Source organism: Sinohyriopsis cumingii, chromosome 1 (genome assembly GCF_028554795.1).
Source record: "Sinohyriopsis cumingii isolate HCF-2022 chromosome 1, ASM2855479v2, whole genome shotgun sequence".
Classification (NCBI taxonomy): Eukaryota; Metazoa; Mollusca; class Bivalvia; order Unionida; family Unionidae; genus Sinohyriopsis; species Sinohyriopsis cumingii.
Window position 1 is genome coordinate 160,567,594 of NC_142961.1, and position 6,504 is coordinate 160,574,097.

Genomic DNA, 6,504 nt, shown 5'->3' on the forward strand with positions numbered 1-6,504 from the left:
TCATATATCTTACAACCAGTAAGAGACATAATATAATTTTTTAAGACAGATAATAAACTTAATTATGTAACTTTTGATCATTTGTTACGTATCTTGTAAATTTAATTAATTTTTTTTCATTAAATAGGATATATCATAAAGATTTATTAAATATCTTGTTAAATATATTAGATATCTGTTAAACATGTTCAATTTTGATACCTTATAAACTTGGTGAAAAATGTTACGAACTTTAGAAGATATATCTTATAAACGTTATCAGACATCTTATATCCATTTCAAGACATCTCAATTATTATTTCGTTTAAACGTGAACGAAAAAAATCTCATAAATTTTATTAAGCAGTGGTTTCCAACCATTCCGAGTATGTCACAGACCACCACATGCTAATTGTTGTATTTATGGGTTACCTTAACTGAGAAAATATATAATGACAAAAAAACAATAAACTCAGTAGCTAACTGTTGTAAATGAATTCCCATTTTATTTATTACAACAACAAATAAACACATTTGAAGAATAATAGTATTTGCGAGACATACGATCTAGGCAGTCAGTCGCACTATCTCAAACTTTACCAGATATCTTATAAACTTTATAAAACATCTGAACTGAACGTCTTTATCATATATCATAGAAAGTTTACATGATATTACTTTACATATATTTTAACATTAACTGTAACACTGGTAAGAAACAAAAAAAGCAAATGCTCCTCAATATTTATTAAATTTTATAACATTTCAGTTGTGGAAAAGAGGGACTCTCTCCTCTCTTTCTCTCACACACACACACACACTTAATACAGATTTGAACACATACACTGTTCTTACTGAATGCGTTAATGTTGTTTAGGGTTTTGCGCCATTTCTCAGCACATGATAGACTATACATGGCAGTCAGTATAACTGATGGAGAAAGAACCCAGAACCACCCACCCATTGGAAACTTCTGGCAAATTTTCTCACATACCCACAATGGCCGAGCCCGAGACTACAACCAACGGGGACAGAGTTAGATGGCAATGATGGACACAAAGGGTCCATGATGGACACAAAGGGTCCTTTGAATGAGATAAAGGTTAATTAACAGTACAGAAAAATTACTTCTCATTTATCTGCTGACGAAAACCATGAAATTTTTTTCTTTAAAGATTTTCCTCCATGAGATGTATGTATGTATGTCTGTGTATGTGTGTATGTATGTATGTATGTATGTATGTATGTATGTATGTGTGTGTGTGTGCGTGTGTGTGTATGTATGTATGTATGTAATTCCAATAGCTATGTACATGTATGTACTGACTAGGGATTAGATAATATTTTCTACAATATGATGCAATTACTTCTGATAAAATACCTAATTATATTAATGAAAAATACAGAAACTGACTGGCTTTCATTTTGACCAAGCCACAAGAAAGAGAACTATTCATGTGGCAGCTGAAATGACCATGACAAAATTTATATTGATTCACCAACCATGATGTCAAAAGGAGTTTTGATACTCTGTAAAGATACATGATAGAAAAAATTTCATGGAAAGTGTTTGATTTCAGTAATAGAAAAAATAATTATTTATGTAGACGGATTATCAGATATTTTTTAATTCACAGGAATATAACTTAAATGAACAATTTACAGAAGCAACAAAAGAAACACTGTTATTTCGTTTAACATTTTATTGTTTAATGCGTATTTCACGTTTCCTTTGACACTTGCCTGTTCCATTAATGTCTCATTTGTTTTATTTGAGTATTGATTTGATCGTTTTAAATACCATTTATTTTATTGAGCATTTGCTTGTTCCATTCATATTTTGTTTGTTTCTGTGTACATAGTCTGTGCCTCATTAGTTCCATTCGAGTATTGATCTTATTGTCTGAGATTTAATATTTTTTATTTTACAAGAAGTCTGTTTTATTTCAGTTTTTCTTGGTTTACTTTGAGGTTACCTATATTGTTTTCATTTCATATTTTTGGCAACGATGGCTTTCTGTAACATAGTTTTGTAGTAGTTGGTAATTATATGCTTCCATCCAACACTTTAGTGTGTGTGTGTGTGTGAGAGAGAGAGAGAGAGAGAGAGAGAGAGAGATTTTTTTTGGAATTTTAACATAGCTTTACAAATTTTCAATCATATCGCCACCATGTCTGCAGTGTGACAGTTTATAGTGATGTCTAGCACTGGGGCATCATGCCATAGATATATGTAGCATGATATCCCACCCAGTTACACTATCCTGACACCAGGCCGACCAGTCCTAAGAGGTTATCTTAATGCTGAGCGCCAAGCGAGGCAGTGGTTAGTACCATTTTTATAAGTCTTTGGTATAACTCGGCCGGGGTTCGAACCCACGACCTCCCGCATCTGAGGTGGCACTAATGGTAAAGAAATGTAATTAAGATTAAAAAGAAGATAGAGTTATCTATTTGTGCATGAAAATCATTTTAAACAGTCTAAATTAGTTCCAGAGGTATTCCAAATGACATCATTACTGATATATATTGATTTGTGAATAAGATTGGTTAATTTGTATGGTCGTAATGATAATAATCCCGACGTCTTTAAGAATCTAAGATAAGGCAAGGTATTGTGCTCCATAATTCATATATTATCATTAGTGGTTACATATTCAGGACATGGAACTTGATACACATATTATTCATGATAGAAATTAGAACAACCTAGGGTATCAGGTATGAACAAGATTTGCTGGAGTCATGGAGAGGAGTCAGTCCGGATGCTGTATTATTTACCTGGAGACAGCACAGTTCTATAAAACAAAGCATATGAGATTATTTCCTGATTCCTGAGGATATGGTTTCATATTTCACAGATTCATCTATTGCTTTTGAGTATATAACATACCATGCTGCTATGATTTTAACTTGCATATAATTTACACTTCCCTTTGTTTATGCTACTGGAAATATACTGCAAGACTTATGAAAAGGGGAATATATTAATACAATTAAAAGTGCATTTTAAATAATATCAACGATTATCAACTTGAGGGTGATAAAAAATGCTTTATTATAAGAAAAGCTAACATGTAACAATCAGCTCTATTTTGGAAATCTTAGGCTCCAACGAAATTTGCAGATCAGGAAGATAATGAGTAATTTTAAAAGCAACTGCAGAGCTTGTTTGAGAGAGTATCAATGAAGGCTGTCACACTTGTGATGGGTGCCATGAATGCAAAAATGGGCAGCAACTGCATCGGACTGGAAGTTATCATGTGGAAAGATGGCCGAGGAGAGATGAAAGACAATGGAGAGCTCTTTGTAGACTCCTTTTTAATTGATGGGGCAGTTTATCCCCCTTGTAGGATCCACAAAGTTGCATGGAAATCCTCAGGTTCAGTAACAGAGAATGAGATCGACCATATGCTGTTAGCTGCATATGGAAGACTTGGATGGATACGAGACCCTGTAGAGGAGCCAACGTTGGCTTAGACCATGTGGTGGAGATGGCTTATCCAAAGACCAGAATAAAGAACAAAGAACTGCCGAAACACACACAATGAGATAACCTCCTGGCTCCCGACTGTTGAGATACAACAGGAGTTTGCCCAGCTCACAACTGTTGATAAGCAACTGGAGTTTGCCATTTCCTGCTTCAACTGATTTCACTCTTGCTGACCTTCATGATGGGTTACATAGAGAAGAAGTTGAAACGAGTCAGAGTCAAGTTCACATCAACCTGTTAGGAGATTCAGAAAGAACATCCTGGAACGATAACAGCTGCCTGAAAACAATGTTGAGACTTAAACTCCAACCATTGCTGATCTATGTAGCAGATACATGGGGACACAAAGAATTTGGAACGTAATCAACAGATCATTGTCAATACTCATCTCCAACAGATCTGTCACATCAGATGCACACAGAATCTTCAACCAGGAGTTTTGGCTGAGGACATAACCATTATTGAACACCATCAAGGAATGAGTGGAGATGGATTGGACATATCTTTCGAACAGACCAGCACAACATTGCTCACCATGCCCTGGACTAATAACTTATGCAATCCACATGCCCTGTAGGAAGGCAAAACAGATAGCCCAAGACCGTGACAAATAGTGAGTTGCAGTAAAGGCCCTATGTTCCAGAGGGAATGAAGAGGGATGACGATGACTTACTTTTGACAAGGAAATAAAGAGCTACTAATAGAGCATAATGTTAACACTCCTAACTTTCGAATTGAAGAAAAAAAATTGTTAATTGAAAATGTATTAGTGTTAGTTGAGTTTTGTATTTTGCAGTACATCAACACTTTAAAGGTTTTATCCTGCAGAGGAAAGTAAAGTACCTTACACAAAGACACTATGGTGGCCAAAGTAATGGTGGAGTAGAATCCACTCTTCCATTCCAGTCACAATGATTTTACGACTGAACCACCACAACTATGGAGTTTTAATTTAGGGGTGGGGAGGTGGTCGAAGCCGATAGCTACTGGGTTATCTCCATTCCAAACCTTTTCTTTTCTACTGACTTTCACTTCTTTACGCAAGATATATATATAAAATAAAAATATATTTTCAACGAGATCTGATTAGCAACCAAGTACTCCAAACAGGTGTGCTCACTTCAATATAAAATAGTATGACAAGTTAAATGACTATGTCAATACTGTGCACCTCAAACCGTTTCTATTATCATATAAACATTCCAAGACATTTTATACAATTTAGTGGCTATCTTAAATACTTTGTCTTATAAACTATACATAAGACACTTTATAAGATATCTTGTACACAAATTTTAATTCAGACATTTTACACTGTTTACATGTTTATGTTAGGGGACATGTGTGAACAAATATAGCTTTTGGTAGCAAACCTTCCCTGTTGTTCATACTCTAGTTTTCCAACGATCTGTACTGGCGCCTATTAAATCTTCTGGAGCCCTGGTGCTCACCTATACGCACAAAATACAATAATTGCTCCTTTAGCCGCCTTTAGTTTTATTGTTGGAGCCATGGAAAGACTTTTTCTGGGCCTTCAACAACTATTATACTTGTCAGGTTATTATCTTGTTGCTCTTAGGACATACCCATCAGAATGTTGAATCTGCTCAGTTTCAACTATTATATGTACCAGGTACAGCATGATCCATCACATCTTAAGAGTCTATCGATAACCGGACTCTCAATATGGCAATGCTTCTCATAACAGTCGACTTGAGATGCAGTACTCTGCACCACTGTTGCTAAGTGAGTGACTGTTATCTAGTTATTTACAATCTAGTTTTGGATATTATCCCTTTGCCATCCAACTTAGTGCATGCACATGTTAATTTGGACTAGGTAAAATTCTTCATAAAAATGTGCAAAGTCTGTGTTGAGGAAAATCTTTCCCAATCTCACTGGAGCACTTCCATTGTTAAATCTTAAGTTTTGGAGGTGCGTAGATCTTGCACATTGTCAAGCTCTTCAATCTCTTTGCAAGTAAATCCTGCATCCCATAATAGATGTGATCAGTTTTGAAAAACACTGGAATTTATCAAGTTTGAAGATAATGGGTAAAATTGCTAAAATAGCTTCAAAGGTTTATGAGATCTTAGAAACCATGTTAGATAACTTTATTTGGTTCATAAGACATATACCACATTTATACTTTATCTAAAAAAGTTTAAAAGGTATCTTATTAAGTTTGCAAGGTATCTCACATACTTTGAGTGTATGCAAGATCTATGCAGAATTGTCAGTAATAATGAATATATACAGCAAAACTTCCTTAACTAGACACTGCTAGGCCCAAACATTTTGTCTATTTTATAGATTGCCAGGATATAGAGGTTCTATTAGTATTTGCCGAACTCTCCCTCTTGGAACTGGGTTATACAGACAGACATGCATCCTACATTAGAGTCATCACCAATTGCAACTAAGGACTATAAAACAAAAATCAATGGAATCGAATGGGCAACAACTTTACTTGAAGAAGCACCACCAAACTTGTTTATGTCAAAGACCTTTAATACTCAAGTTTGTAGCCAAATTATGTGTCACACAGAAATGGAAAAAGTGCTTTCAACACATGCATTTTGAAACGGGGCATTTAACAAGATACCTGTATACAGGTAGAGATATACAAGGAATGCTAGATTATGGACATGTATTTTTATTAATCAAATCATCAGTTCCATTATTTCACTGATGGAAGGTTTTAGGGAGAGAACTTCAACGCAAAAATTTAAAGATGTTTCAAACAATCTGGCAGGCTTAGAATAAGTATTGAAAATTTATCTTCCAGTTTACCTATAGCCACTGCAGATATTTTCAAACAGTACAAATAAATTTGTTCTGTTTCTTGCACTAGCCAAGATATACTGTTCCAGTTTAGGAAAAAAAATTGCATTATAGATTTTGTGTGTGTGTGTGTGTGTTTGTGTGTTCCTCAAAAATTTAAATGAAGACAGAATAATGTTTAATTCCTCAAGACAGACTTAGATATATCGTCTTTGATAATGTCCACCTGCACTTCAGTATTACCCATT